Source organism: Momordica charantia, assembly GCF_013281855.1.
Source record: "Momordica charantia cultivar OHB3-1 chromosome 3 unlocalized genomic scaffold, Mcharantia_2.0 BLBB01000003.1, whole genome shotgun sequence".
In the NCBI taxonomy this organism is placed as follows: Eukaryota; Viridiplantae; Streptophyta; class Magnoliopsida; order Cucurbitales; family Cucurbitaceae; genus Momordica; species Momordica charantia.
In genome coordinates this window covers 15,943,928-15,959,804 of record NW_028275161.1, presented here as the reverse complement: position 1 = coordinate 15,959,804, position 15,877 = coordinate 15,943,928, and positions in this window count along the sequence as shown.

Sequence of the window (15,877 nt, the reverse complement as noted above, 5' to 3'; positions counted from 1 at the left end):
TATATAAGACGAGAAATGTCCCATCCACGAGGTAAGTGTAATTCACTGCAAACCTACATTCAAGCTTTCCATATTGTTCTCTATATACCTCATTTTCTAACTGGAGCATCCGAGAATATTTGACAGGCATCTCATTGGTGTCAAGGTCTATTCTTAGAGGAGAGTGCGATCTGATGGCCAGCCAAGTCAGCGAACCGAATTTCAGCATCAACATATATTTATATAGGAAAGATATATCAAAATATTTAGAATAAATATTATATTGACAAAAATAGTCACCCATGCGAATATAAATACTAAATATTAAAGAATTAGGGCTCATAAAGGACGAATTATTTATTAATTAACTCAAATAAATTTATAAACTTCTTGAATTAAATTTTTTTTCTTTAAATATTCATTGGCACAGTAATTTTTGAATATTTTATATCAAGTTTCGGGAATTTGTCATTTTGTTCGACACATGCATCCATGTGATATAAACTATATCATACTAAACTATGGTAATAATTAAGGCGATATTGAACTATATACTGATAGCGTGAGTGACACCAAACTACAATGATATATTAAATAACATTTTACTCAACAAAATATACATAGAAATATAATTATTAAGATCCCTATTGTTTCCAAGTTAGTGATGTTTATTTTGGTCCCATTAGTAGACCCTATAGTTTGTCCTCTCCCCTATAGTAGATGTTTTGATTTATTTTATTGAAGCTGAAAATTTTCTTTCCCAAACACTGCATTTATTGATGTGGAGTTTGCCATTTCTAGATTATATGGAACAAATTAAATTTAACCAAATAGGCGTGTTTATTCTAATGCATCAACTTCTCGTGGTCCTAATCCATTAATATAATATTAACGGACTTTACTGAGAAAGATTACTTTTCTTAAATCTAGAGGTTTTTTTTAGCACAACATATTGGGGAGGGATTTAAACTCACAATCTCTTAGTTGGAGGTATATGTCAATTAGCGTTGAGTTATGTTCGCTTTGGCTCCACTAATGAAACATTTGTTAAAGGTAGGGACTAATTTATTCATAGGTTCTCTTGATACGATTAGGATTAAAATTCTATGTTGTTTTGTTTTAAATTTTTTAGTTCAATAATTATAGGGTGAGGGATCAAATGATCGTTCTTTAAAATGGTAATATAAGTGTCTTATCTATTGTTTTTGGATTGGCTGGTTCGTGTCATTGTTGCTAAATAATCCATCATTGTATGCTTGGTTTTATTTGATTTATCTAACCCTTGACCTTATTTGTTAAACCATATTTTTTGCTATTGTCTTTTTTTTCCCTTCTCTTTTTTAGTACATAATCCTCCCTCACAATTTTTTTAGAAGGAGATAGATGATTTAACTAGTTGAGCTACGCTTCACATATTTGTTTATGCAAAAAATGGAACGAGGCCGGTCAAACCTGGTCAAGATCGGACACGTAAGCCTTAATGCATCGGAACGCTACAGATTGACCTACATAAGATGACAAACTCTTTGACGCTCAAGTCAGTGAAATAGCTCGGACTCAACAGTAAGTTTGGGGAGAAATTCGATAACTAATGTGGAAATGATGCCCTTTATTTATAGGTTAGGGATCCGACAGACCTCTTGACTGACGGTTATTCGTGTCGGGTGGCATATCGGACATATTGGACTCAGCTTGTCGGTCCTAGAGCAAATCGAACCTTAATCATGGGAAAAACGGATAATAAATGACTAAGTAATCCACCTCGAAAGGTTCGAGGTGGACATGTCCTCAAGCATCGCCTACGTGGGTGTCCGTGGCACATCGATTTTCCTCGCCAAACAATATCTTTTGTTATTGTTTTTTCACACTTCTATAACAATTTTGAGGCACTTGTCAATCCCTTTTGTTTTCCACACACTTGTCAATCCCTTTTGTTTAATTTTTTTCCCCTTTATTTTTAACTTTTTTTTCACTCTCTAGAATTGTTGTGCCCTTCTCTCAAATTCCTTTTTTCAGCTAAATTATTTAAACTCTTCTCTCGAACATTTTTAACAATAGTAATTATAAGAAATCACTTTGGTTAAAAATACCTATTCTAAAATCACTCGCACAAACATGCTCTAAAAGATTCTAGTACATTTGCATTATTTAGTATGTGTTTATCATGTTTTTACTCAGAAGACTAAAAGTGTATTTTAAAAATTGGGGGGTCGATTAAATTTTTAAAGCATACCTTTAATTTAATTGATTAAAAGCAATTTTTTTATAATTAAAAGTAGGTTGAAAAATATGGAAAGTAGATAAAAAAGAGCACCTAAAGTGCTTTTAGTTGAAAGCATATGGTAATTAGTAAATGATTCTCACCAATAGCTAAGATTCACTTTGAAGAATTAATGTATGTTCGGTATGCTTTTTAAAGTTCTTATAGAAGACGTACTCAAAGTAATTATTTTTAATTAGTGTTTGATTAAAATTTTAAACTTTCAACCAATTAAAAGCGGTTTTTAAAAATCCTCGATAATCAAAAGTGGTTTGAGAAATTCTACTCCCGAAAAGTTCTTATATGGTAAAATGCTTAACTTAAAAATAAAATTTTCAGCCCATACTTAAAGGAGAAGAAAGACTATACATCTCTATAACTTTGTATTTGAACAAAGATGTAATTTCAATTGTATACACAAAATTGATCCCAACAAAAAAAAAAAAATTGTCCACACAAATCGATAACTAAGATAGGAACACATGTAAAGATACAAGATATTGGGCTAAATAGATGGGCTCTTTCGGGTCAATCTTGACATTGATTTTATAATCAAGAGTTAAGTGGTTGGTATTAAATGTTCGTCCACATATCGATGGATGTTCGTCTACATATCGATGTTTTCATTATATTTATAGATTCGTCATCCATATGAGCACTGAATCGACATTCTCATAGCATCATAAAAAAATTGACAAAAAATATAAAATATCAACAAAATATCAACATAATATTAATATTAATAAAATTTAACTTATTTAAAAAGGGTAAAATATTTTTATTTGTTAATTTAAATATTTGTTAGCATTTTTTTTAACTTTTATAAATTTTCTGGAAAATATGCTGACATGGACATCTTATAGATATTTCCAACAATATTTCTATAAATTGAGATCTAGATATTTCATTGACATCGATATTTAAGATCTTGGATAAAACAAGTCGAAGAATTAATGGGTCATTTGTTTTTTGGGAATTTAGATATCCGACATCTTCAGATGCTCGAAATTTAAGATGTTCGGAAATCAAGATAGACACGTTTATTTTGTAGGAAAATTTATAAGGATATTCGGGAATATTTGGATAGCCACGTTTGTTTTGTAGGATTTATTCGGGGAAATGTTGTAAAGTTCCAAAAATGCCCCTACAAATATTGATATAATATATACATTAATTTAATATAATTTGTAATTAAATTATATTGAAAAACAAATAGAAATGTAGAAAACTAAATACAGAAAATAATATGGAGAAAATTTAAATTCAGAAAATTAAAATGTAGAAAATAAAAACAAAAATAGGTAATTTAAACACAGAAAATATTAATGAAAAAAAAAACATAATAGGGTTAAGGGTAAATGTGGTATTTGATGATTCCTGATCAGAGGGAATCTCAAAAACCATTTTTAAACGATAATCAAAATGACTACAAATGAGGGATTCTCAGATGACTGTCATCTTTGGAGCCTAGTGATTTTAAGATTACCACAATCCAAACAAGGTAATCCAAATGTCCCTGGGATGGGCATCATAGATACCACCAAACAAACACACCTAAAGTTAAATATAATTTGTCAGGATTCAAAATATACAACATAAATTTAATTTGGAGGCAAATTGAGATGTTGATTCTCAAATAAGATCAATATAGCGCTTGATCACATCTTCTTCAAATATAATAACTATCATTATTCAATACCTAAAGCAAACATAGGTCAACTGGTTAATTAAGACACTTATCTCTAACCAAAAAATTCTGAATTCGAATCCACATTGTTATGCAAAAATTTAGCCTCCTGGGATTCCACCAAATTCGCACCAATCTTCTAGAATAAAAAGGATCGTCAAGACCTGCAAAATAGAATAGCACTAAATACCGATTTGGTTCTTGCCACACAGACTCTGATGCTTAAGTCAGGTGTAAGGTGTTGTGAGCATACCTCTATGGTTTGGCTTACCCTTATATTTATATAGGTCGAGTCCTAATCCTTCAGGATTAGCTGAACCCTAATTCTCCTAGGGTTTACATTCGTCGAATCCTTATGCACTCAGGAGATCACAAAGTGGGTCTCATGTTTTACTATTTAGGGCCGAGACCAAGCCGACTCGGACTGGGCTTGCACGGGGGTTGGGATTCGCTGGAGAGGTTCTCGGCTACTAGGCTGAGAACCCCGTTGGCTACGGTCGGCCCGGGTCGCTGGGCCCCGACCCACTTACCTCTTCCGGTCTGATCCTTCTTCGGCTTTCTTTCCTCTTTTCGGTTTGCTTAATCCGATCTCTATTTTCTTCCTATAACACACACCTCACATATGTTGAACATTAAATACGTAAAAAAAAGAGGTATGAATAACGAGTGAGTTTGTACGGCTAAAAGAAATACTAATATCCTACCACACGAACTATAGATATATGCTTAAATTAACTATATCTGTTCAAAACCACTTTTAACATTCCAATGAAATGACCAACCAGAACATAACTCAACAGGTTAAGATATATTCATGCAATCATGAAGCTGAGAGTTCGAATTCTCACCCTTACCTATTGTACTAAGAAAAATGAAAGGGTCAAAGTTATGGTAGCAACGAGATGAAGTAATTTGTGGTGAGTCATCCCATGTTGACTATTTCGGGTTTGTTAGTTTGCCTAATTGTTTCAAAATTTGGAGCTAAAACTTCGCTTTCTTTCTCTCTTTTTCTTCACACTCAATGATGATCCTTTTGAAATATTTTTTATGACATGATTAGTAAAGACTAAAGACACCTTTTTTTTTCATAAGTTTGGAGAGAAGAAAAAAGCCTAGAAGTTTGACACTTCCCTCTTTTGAAAATTACACTTGTTAACGCGTTTGGTATTCCCCCATAACATATTTGGCTTTCTTTGAATTTTCTATTCGATGATTGGTTGCTCTAATTTTTCTTTCTTGTATGGCTTGATTGACCAAATCAAATATATGGTGGTGTTGGAAAAAAGAAGTCAAGAAATTGTATGTTTAATTTTCTTTTTTATGAGGTCTATATGTCATCATCTTTTGCATATTGTAACCCCTTATAAGGAGGATTACTTTTTCCTTTTTCTTTGTCATGTTTTTTAAGTTTAACAATATTGGGGTGGAGACTTGAATCGGTTGAGTTATACTCGTATTGGTTATGTGAAGATAAGTTAGATTAAAGTTGATAAAAAAAAAATCTTATTTCTAGAGTAGAAATAAGCAGAAAATAACTAAGAAATTAAAGCACAACTATAAACAAAACACAAGAATTTATATGAAAAATTCCAAACGGGAGGCACAGACGAAAAATCCACAATGTGAAAAATTATTACAATCACACAATTTTCTCTTTCCGATCCCAATTACACAAAACACCATTTTAGAGCAAATTGACATTTTTTTTCTATTGGCAAATTGGCGTTCTAAAATCAAAGTTGTTTCAATCCCAAAGGAGTGAACTTCACTAGAAAGGTTATAGAAGTGCATCACAAGTTTCTATAAAATGAAAGAAATGCAAAAGATTTTTTTACTACAGAATGCCCGCACTCACGAATAGAGTTACTATACTAGACTAAACCACACCCCTTTTTGTACCTTTCTAATATACTAGTAAGAAACATGTGCGGTGCACGTGTAATTTCATAGTTTTTATTTTAATGTTTAAAAATATAAAATTAAATTAAATAGTTAAAATTTATAATATAATTGGTTTTTTTTTATCTCTAAATGTTTACCTCACCAAGTTTTTTCGTATTTTCAATGTTTATCTCATAAAACAACGTCTTAATAATTCTCATCACCCACTGATGTGTTAGTGTGACTAAAAGTATTATTCTTCAATTACTTAATTTTTTTTCGAAAAAAAAAACACATATTCGTGGATTTTTCATTTTTTTTTCCTTAAACATAACAATACATAAAAGTAAATACAACTTTGTTTCAACTCAATTTCGTATTTGAGTCATTGGATTTTTCAGGACAGTCGTTCTTTGCCATGTTTGAGTTCCAATCCAATTCCTTGTCCGAGCTCGCCGGGAATGCCAACCGCAGCCATGTTCCGATGGATTGCTCCGGCTATTTTCATCACACGATGATCACCTTAACAAGGAGGAGGTCATTGAGAGAGTTCTCGCGGTTATCAAGTGTCATCCCAAAGTGGATCCGTCCATTTTCCTTTTTCCAGTTGATTGTGTGGAAAAAAAAAACTAAAAAAGTTAAATATTCGATCAAACAATCTAACTAAATAGAAGAAAGCACAAGACATTGACTAAAAGAGAAAGTTTACATACTGAAAGAAAAAAAAACTCAAGTTTTGATGAAGAAAAAGTTGGGAGAAAGAGTAAGAAAAAACTCTTTATATAGTTGTAGAAAATAAAAAATTACGAAACTTTTGAAATTGCTTATTAATTATAATTCAAAATAAGTTAACTTTTAACATAGAAATAAAGAGACAAAACCCTCCATATTCTAACTTACTCACAATCTCATGGTTGGAGGTATATGTCAATTACCGCTGAGCTCAAATTTCACAATTATATTTGAACGGTAGTGAATTTTGATCTTAATTTTTTTTATTTTAATCAAATTATATTGTATAATTGAATGAGTTGTGAAATCCATATCTTTTCAAAAGCATATTAGAAAATTTCCCTTGTACTTAGTTAATAAAACATACAAAATTACTAACTTGAATTTAGTTCAACTGGTTAAGACATATATCTTGATCAAAAGGTCGTAGGTTTGAATCCCCACCACCACATATTGTTGAATCCGGAAAAAAAGTCATAAAAATCTTATAACTGAATTTTAAAAATACTTAAATTTAACCCTAAAATCAAACAACCCAAAAAGAACCAAGCAACCCAAATTAGCTGTTAAAAAACATAATATAATTAAAAGAAACTTGCACTAAAAAATAATCCACTTCAATTAAATATAAGGATATATATATTTTTAATTCTTTCTATATGTAGATTGAAATTGTTCTAGAAATTTCTCAAGAATTTTTGGTTGGGAAAATTGGAGTTATTTATTTTTAGGGAACCCAGTCAATTCCATTTAGACAGCATAAAGCTGTAGCTAATTCGAAATTATATATATTAGAGTAAATTTGAATTTATTCTCATAATGTAAACATTTGAAATAGATAGTTTATTTTGAGACATGCTTTAAACCTCTTGAGATAATTTTAAAATAGTCTTCAAAATATGTCTTTATGTTGTTATTAAGTTGAAGATAAAATTTTGTGTAAAAAAAAAGAAAAGGTTAAACATAAAATTTAACATTTGAAACCTATTCTTTTAACAAAGTCCATTTTTTTAGTATTTCACCAACACCATAAGGTAAATTTTTTTCATCTTTTATAGTTATTTATTCAATAATTTCACTTCTTAATTTAAAGAATAAATTTAATTATTAAGAAGTTACTTGCACGCCATTATGAGCCCAGTTCAATAGTAATTGTCATGAGCCCGACTTAATAGTAATTGTCATTCACTCTTTCTTGAAGTCGGGAGTTCAAATCTCCATACTCCAATTTGTTATACTAAAAAAAAGAATTACATATCTTTCACCTAAGAAAAAGGTTATCTGTCCAATTCTTCTACACCTTTTTAAAATAAACATTTACGCCCAAATTAAAAGAAAAAGAAGAGAAAGGATAGCTCTTAAAATTAAAAAAATAAAATTATTATATCAATCAAATTCTTAATAATTCATCTTTGTTTAATGCATTTCATTTTCATGGACATTTTCAAAACTTTTTTTTCTTGCTGGTCTTCCAGGGATCCAGATTAGTTCCCTAGCCACTTCTCACAAAAGAAAAAACAAAGAATAAAGAGGAATTGAGGCTTTTACATATATATCCTTGAACTTATATTGTAATTATTATATATGTTCTAGAAATTCCATACCTAACATTAGCCTTTCTAAATGGGTGTTATAAATTTAGTTTATACAAATTGAAGATTTGATTTAAAAAAAAAGGACATTTAGAGGTGAAAAATAAGTTTATGGTGACCCAAAAGTACTGAAAACCCTAACTTTTAATTTAATAACATTTAATGGAAATTTAGAGGTCATTTAATAGTGTTCTTGTTTATATTTTGGTTTCTTATATTCAAATTTGAGAAATATATAGGTTGACGATAACTATTTTTTGTTTTTGTTTTTCACTCTTGAAAGCCTTGCCACACAAAGATACGTCTAGTTAAAAAAAATATATTTTTATTCTTTTTATTTACATAAAATATATATTAAATATTTATCAAAGCGAGGCTCAAAAATATGTCTAATTAAGAGGCTTTTGACTTCCATCTTCGTAAAAAAAAGAAAAACAGTAACAAAAATTTCAAAATAAAGCATTACTTTTTTAATTTAAACATTTGAAAGAACAATATGTATATATGAGGTAATTATTTTTTAAATTACCAATCGGCAACATTTAAAAATATTTCTCAAGAAATGGGATACGAAGAACATAAAATAATTATTAAATATAATTTAACGGTAAGAAATAGAAACAAGAAGAGAAAAAAAAGGCTACACATGAATATCTGTTCACATTTTTGTTTGCTATTTTGGTTAGCTTTTGTATCTTTTGGGGAGCACTTCATTTTTTGTTCAAATTGATCATATTAAAGTTTTTAAGGGTCAAATCAGCATTATTTTATTAGGCCACTAAGAGCTATTATTAATATACTAAGGAAACTTTAATGAATGAATTTATAAATATATACCAATGATGGGAATATTTGAGAAGACTTTTAATCATTTTGTGAAACAGTGAAATTTGATGATGTCATAAACATAACTCTTCAATATATCATAATGGTAGTAATTCTATAGCCTAAAGATATAAGAATTTCATTAGTTAACTAACTAAAGAGCTTAATTAATAATTAATTTGAATTCATTTAAGTTAAAAAAATTTTTAGGTTCATTAAGTCACTGTTAACCATTCTAGTTAAAAATGGTTGCCAACCTATTCTATTAAATTTAAAAGAATAAAGTTTGTTTATTTTTTTAATTGAAAAATTTTAAGTCAATTTGAAAGTATTTTCTTTCAAATTATAAGAAATTTTTTTAGTGCTTAAAATTATAAGACTAGTAATATACTTTCTTGACTTGACTCACGTTATTGAATTCTCCCACAAGTGAAGAATATAATTGATCTCCTTGTCTCTCTCACACCTTAATTAAAAAATCTTTGATATTAAATTAAAAAGCTAACCAAGGTCACAATTTTTTTTTCCTTGAGAGATTACTCCACTTTGCCATCAAGCATTGCTCATATGATCATGTTTGAGAGCACATGCCCTCTTAAACTCTAATCTTTTTCCTCAACCGACTCTTCTTGATATAAATGTAGATTGAGAATCAAGAATCATGATTTTTGGGATATCTTGTAGGTCCCACTTACTTATTACAGAAATTGTAATAACAAAAAATTGAAATGAAAATAAATCCGAATGAGAAGGTTATTTCTTTGATATTGTTCACTAAAAAAGAATGTTACTTCTTGTTACTTCTTTGGTGTTTGCTAAAAATTGTCTATAATTTTAAAAGAAAAATTGTCGGTAATTAGAATCGAAACCCTATTGAATGATGTATGTCATAGAAATTAGATATATGATAATTACTAGAATAACCCTTTTGTATTTTTGGCTCACTAAAAAATATTAACTAAATAATATGATATAGTTTTTAATTAAAATAACAATTACAAATAATAAATTTTAGTTTATTGATTACAATTTTATTTGACAGTAATATTATTTTTTAAAAAAGTTGAGAACGTATTTGATATTAACAAATAAATAACTGATAAAATAAAATTTAAACATAATAAGTTATGTTTGAATAATTGAACAAATAACAACTAACTATAATAAAACCACATTAATCTAGTTTTTTTTTTATTACAAGAACAATTATTGGTATAAACTATTATTGAATTTTATTCTTATAATGGTTGGATTGATAATTATTTTAAGTGGCTACATCTGGAAATAGATCAATATAAAAATTATCCCTATGAAGTCATACATGATCCACGAATTTTGAAAATTTTGCACATACATTTTCAGCCCACCATGTCATTACAATTAGAAAATTCATTAATCAATATATAAACAAACTCAAACATTTGTCAAAGGAGGAAAAAAAAAAAACTCAACATGACTAACATCATCAAGTGATGTAAGATGTGAACACTTTAAGAAATAGATAAAGGAAAAATGATTTGTAAAAGTATACACAATTTAGCCTTTTTAAAAATATTTATTATTTATTTTTAATTTGGGTTCTATTAAAATGCACCAAAGACAAAATATTTACTAAAAGATTAGCATGTGAAAAAGAAAAATAATAGTTCAAATGAACCCACAGTTTTTATCGCAGTTATTAAGGTATAAATATAAACAGACCTTTTTATATCTTCACAATATTATAACATTGTCAACTTAAAACATTTTTCTTTTTTTTTTTTTTTTTGTTCTTTTGGAAAAGATTCCATTTCATTGAAAATTATGTGGGGAATATATAAAAATATGAGACTAAATAAAAGCACTTAAATTAAGAAAAATGATAGAAATATCGTAATTACAAAATAGATTAGACTTTGATGTGCAATAAGAGGCTAAAATTATAGAATCATCTCAAAGATGAGTGTAAGATTGTGATGTATATGAGAAAATGCGGCTGTTACACTCCAACCAAACACTCCACAGAAGAGCTCTTACGAGATTGCTCCAAATAATTCCCCTTCTACTTTTCATAGGGAAGGAGATGATTTATATACTGATATATTCAAATTTGATCATCACTTTTTTGTTTGACATTCGAGGATGTTAAGTGAAGGAACAAAAACAAGCCGAAACGAACACAGTTCTTGTCATAATCATTAAGACAATAGACTTCTCAATATACCTTCATATAATACTATGATGATGGTTCGAGGACAATTATCTCCATTGGTATGAGACCTTTTGGGTGTAACCAAAAGCAAAGCCGAGTCATGGAAACCTAGTTGTGTGGGAGGAATCCTCGGAGGACTAAACAGGAAGCCTATCACAGTCGGACAGACTCATAGAAAGAGTGAGGTATATGATTTTGCTATGATATATATAGTCGAAAGTGCATTTGATTTTGCTATTTGTTTTTTACTCAAAAGACCTGATCATTCGATAAAATACTATCCTTACATATCTTCACGTAGATCTTTCCTACTTTCAACCGATACGAAATTGTGTTATATTCGATCATGTCCCGACAATAAAGAGAGATAAAATCAAAGCCTTGTTTCGATATGGGAAAAGATATAAAACCACCCAAAGTTGTGTGTGTGCAAGAAAAAGCCACCAAACAAACACGGCCCTAAACCAGCCATCCTTTTTCTTTGTCTAACTTTTTATAGCTTTTTCTCTTGGATATAACATTAAGGCATTGATGAATTAGAAAATGCCAAACTTCTGAAAGGCATTTTCAGGCAATTAATTTTGTAACTTTTGATAAAGTAAAAGACAATGTCAAGACATTTCCTATCTTAGAATCAAAGCCCTTGGGGGTCTTTATTGTAAAGCCATATGATTGATCTTTTAACCCAAAAGTTATTCAACAAAAGATGTGTAATAATTTCAACTTTAAGATGAAGTCCAAATCCATTTCAGATTCTCTAGTCATTTTCTTACATTTAACTGATTAATTACCCCAAACAATCAACTATTTTTTGTTTTTGGGTAAAAAATGTGCAATATCTTATTGATTAAGCCTTTAGTCGTCATGTTTTTCAAACCCCATGATAGTCACGTGCCTAGAAATTATTTTTTTATGAATTCATTTGGTAACCAAATGTAGTATAGTTAGGCGGTTGTCATGTGAGATTAGTCGAGATGTGCGCAAAGGGACTCGGACACTCCGAATATATAAAAAAAAGAGAGATTTTTTTTTAAATTTTAAATTAATTTTTTTTTATTGTTATTTGCCTTTGGTCCAAGATTTTATCTTTTTGGGTTGAATAAGATATTTATTGAGACTATTAGTAACATTTCTTGTTTCTTGTTTTTGTTTTCTCCTTTTTAATCAAGAAAAATAGAATTACATGGCCTCAACACCTATGAATTCAAGAATGATAAAACAATAATTTTATCTTTATTTTGGAACAAATTGACAAGAAACTTATTTTATTCCTTCCAAAGTTTCTATACAATTTTGAGAATATTTCTAAAAAAAAATGAGATAACAAGCAACATAAATAATTGTCAAATACCTATAAGATTTCTTAATAAAATAAAAAACGTAAAACAGTAAACAAAAACATTATTAAACGAGTCTCAATTTGCTTATTTTCCTACACTTACGAGGGAATAACCATGTAAAAGATTATTGGATACACGTTTTTGCTTTTGGTGTAAAAGCAACACATAGGTAATTTGCGTTGGGTAAAGGGTAAGATTTTTCGAATATATCAAAAAGTCTTTAAATAAATTTTAATTAAAGAAATAATGAAGCCGTTGTTTTAATTTTAGACAATAAATTTCGTTAAAGTTTAGAAATGTAATTGAAACTTTTTTCAAATCTAAAAATAAATTGACATGATGATAAAAACCTTAGTTTTAAGTATTAAATTGATTTTACTAAAAGTACATGAAAAATATCACTTATAAATAGTTAAGGATCATCTCGAAAGTATTCAATTGTTTATTTTTAGTTGTTGAGAAACAATTTCTTTTTTTCTTTGTTTTTATAATGGTCCTTTGTAATTTTATTTTAAATCTTCAGCAAGTTTTCAGTAAAATAAAATAAGTGTTTTAAAACTACTTTCTGACTAAAATTTTCAAAAATATAATAAAATGTTCTAAACTTTGGAGGTAAAATCTGAAGCCTAAAAACTATAAAGCATCCCATGAAATATTGTTTTTTTTTTAAAAAAAAAAAAGAGGAAAAGGAATTGGAAAAAAAGAAAAAAGAAAAAAGAAAAAAAGAAAATCTTGTGTCGGCAAGGTCTTGAATCCCAAAAGTACTTTTGAAAAAAGCACAAAAGTCATGGGTTGATACCCATTCTATAAATTTGGAATTTTTAGGTCAGGAAGGATCAATAAGATTTTTTCTCCTAATTTGAGAATTATTATTTTTTTGTGGATATTTTATTAAATTTCATTTACCTCTCATACTTTGATAAACATGCCTTGCATCTCTAAAATAAATTATTGATGTTTGATTATGTTGTCAAAAAAATAACTATTATTGATGTTTAAATAGAATCCTGATTCAAGGTATAAATCTTTTCAACCTAAGTAGGTGTGGGTGGATAGTGGATAGTGGCGTAGTGGATTTGTGATCGAATAGAGATATCTCCGCTGCGACATAGTTGGAGCTTCTCCCTCCTTCCATTTAGGGACGAGTCTCACAACATCAGTTACAAGAATCCAATTGGCGAAGCACACAACATCGATTCCGAGTTTAAAAAAAAAAGTATGAGATTTTAATTTATGAGATTAAAAATTTTGAGGTTTTGAATTGGATTGACTTAAAATTTTCATTATATTCATGTAAATAATGACGAAGACTCTTAGACGACTTAATTTCATGATATATTTTGTAACAATCAAATTCAATTGAATTAAGAAAAACAAATTATTAAAAGAAGAAACTTTTTTTTCTCCTCTTGTAAAGGAAATAAACTAAATTTTACTGATCAAAATATTGTTTTCTTTGTCATCTTTTAAGGGTGATACTAGGAAAAAAAAACTATTGTCAAACGATTTACCGTCAAATTGTAATTAAATCGCTTATTAAAATTATATTGATTTTTTTTTATATATTTTTTAGTACGTGTATATTGAAATGAGTATATTATAAATGTTATTTAACTTTTAAGAAGAAATAACAACTTTTTTTTTTTAATGAAGACCTTAAAAGACAATAACTTTAAAAAGTCATCCTAAAATGATTTTACATTATTTTCATTCTAAAAAATAAAAATCATTTTGCAAATAATTTTCAGAAGAAGAATACTGCGTGCTTACTCATTCATCTCTTTAGGTTGACCACCAAAAAAAAATTTGACACAGAACAAAATATATATTTTTTATTTTTCTCTCAAACACTTGTAAAAAATTTAATGGTGGTGAGTAAAAGATGAATGCTGACAGATAAGCATTTAAGTTTCTCTAAAAAATGTCTCTTAAACTCAATTTATGATGTGACGTACATCTCAGTCCAATGATTATTTTATGATTGTATTAAACATGAGTCTAAAAAATCTAATTTAATTGCATTACAAAATGACATAAATCTTAGACATTTTCTACTCTTTTTTTAGCCAAAATTGTAATGCGGCCAGGCCCATATTCGGCACTGCATCCCTACGACCTGCACCACCTTATGATTGAGCTATCGAAAAAGGAGGTGCACCTTGTTAGTATAGGTAGTAACTCTCCATTTTTTTAAGCTTTTTTTTTATCATTCTTCCATGATTTCAAGATCTCTCTCATACATTCGGATGTGGTATCGGTTCATTCATGTACCCCTCCTCTCTACTTGAGTATCACGAAAATAATATCTTAAAACCGAACCCAAATTCAAATTTTTTGTTTAGAATAAAAATCATTTTTAAAAACCAAAAATATATAACTTGTTACAACCAAAATTATTAAAACAAAATGTCATGTTACTCTTGATTGACATTCCAACTTTAGTTTAATGAATGGAACAAAATAAAAAATTTAAAAGCATCAAGATCAAGTTGAAACTAACTTTAAACCACAAAACCTACCAAATGCAAGTTAATTAACCCAAAAAACAATTCGTGAAAAATATAAATATATATATAACTTGCCTTTTCTTTTCTTTTAGGTATTGACTTTAAAATGCTCTTCCATTTCTTTGCTCCCTTCTAAGTGCGGTGCTGGTACAGCAACTAAAAGAAAACAAAATTGTGACATATGGGTCAAAATTCACAAGCTTGATATTTGAAAAAGTAATGCAAATTTACATAGTTTTATTAGAGAGAAAAGTAAAGGAAAGAAAGAAAAGAAATAGAGAGCGGAGCCGCCCATTGACAAGAGCATGAGGTCTGTGGTATCTTTACCATGCCTCCTCAAGATAGTGTCCTTGAGCATATTAGGCTCAATACCATATCAATATTTATAGGGTTCCAACCATCATAGATGGTTCATTGGTCCAAAAAGGTCAGGTTAAATTGAGAGAAAATAGGCTCAAATACCATGATGACCACATACTTTAGGAATATTTCTCTGTGTTTTCCGACACTAAATGTTGTAGGGTCAGACAGTTGCCCCTTGAGATATTATAAGATTCTATCTCAAAACCGGAATAGTTTATGCATATTATAAACCTTTGTTAGGTATCATTATTTTTCCAATGTGGAATCCTTAATAACATCACCTACTGTAAGATCTTGCATTCGAACCTTTAGGTAGCTTAATACAAAAATAATTGAAGTTTTATGAGTCGTAGCCTAGAGCGCAGGTGCACTCTTGACTATATGGTAAAAAGCTAAAGAGATATCGATTCCGAGTAAATTAAAAAATGGTAAACGACCTGTAATTTACACTATTCAACAGTAGCCACAAAGACTCGAGCTCTTGGATTCTCTCTCTCTTCAGTCTAATTTCATTTTCTCT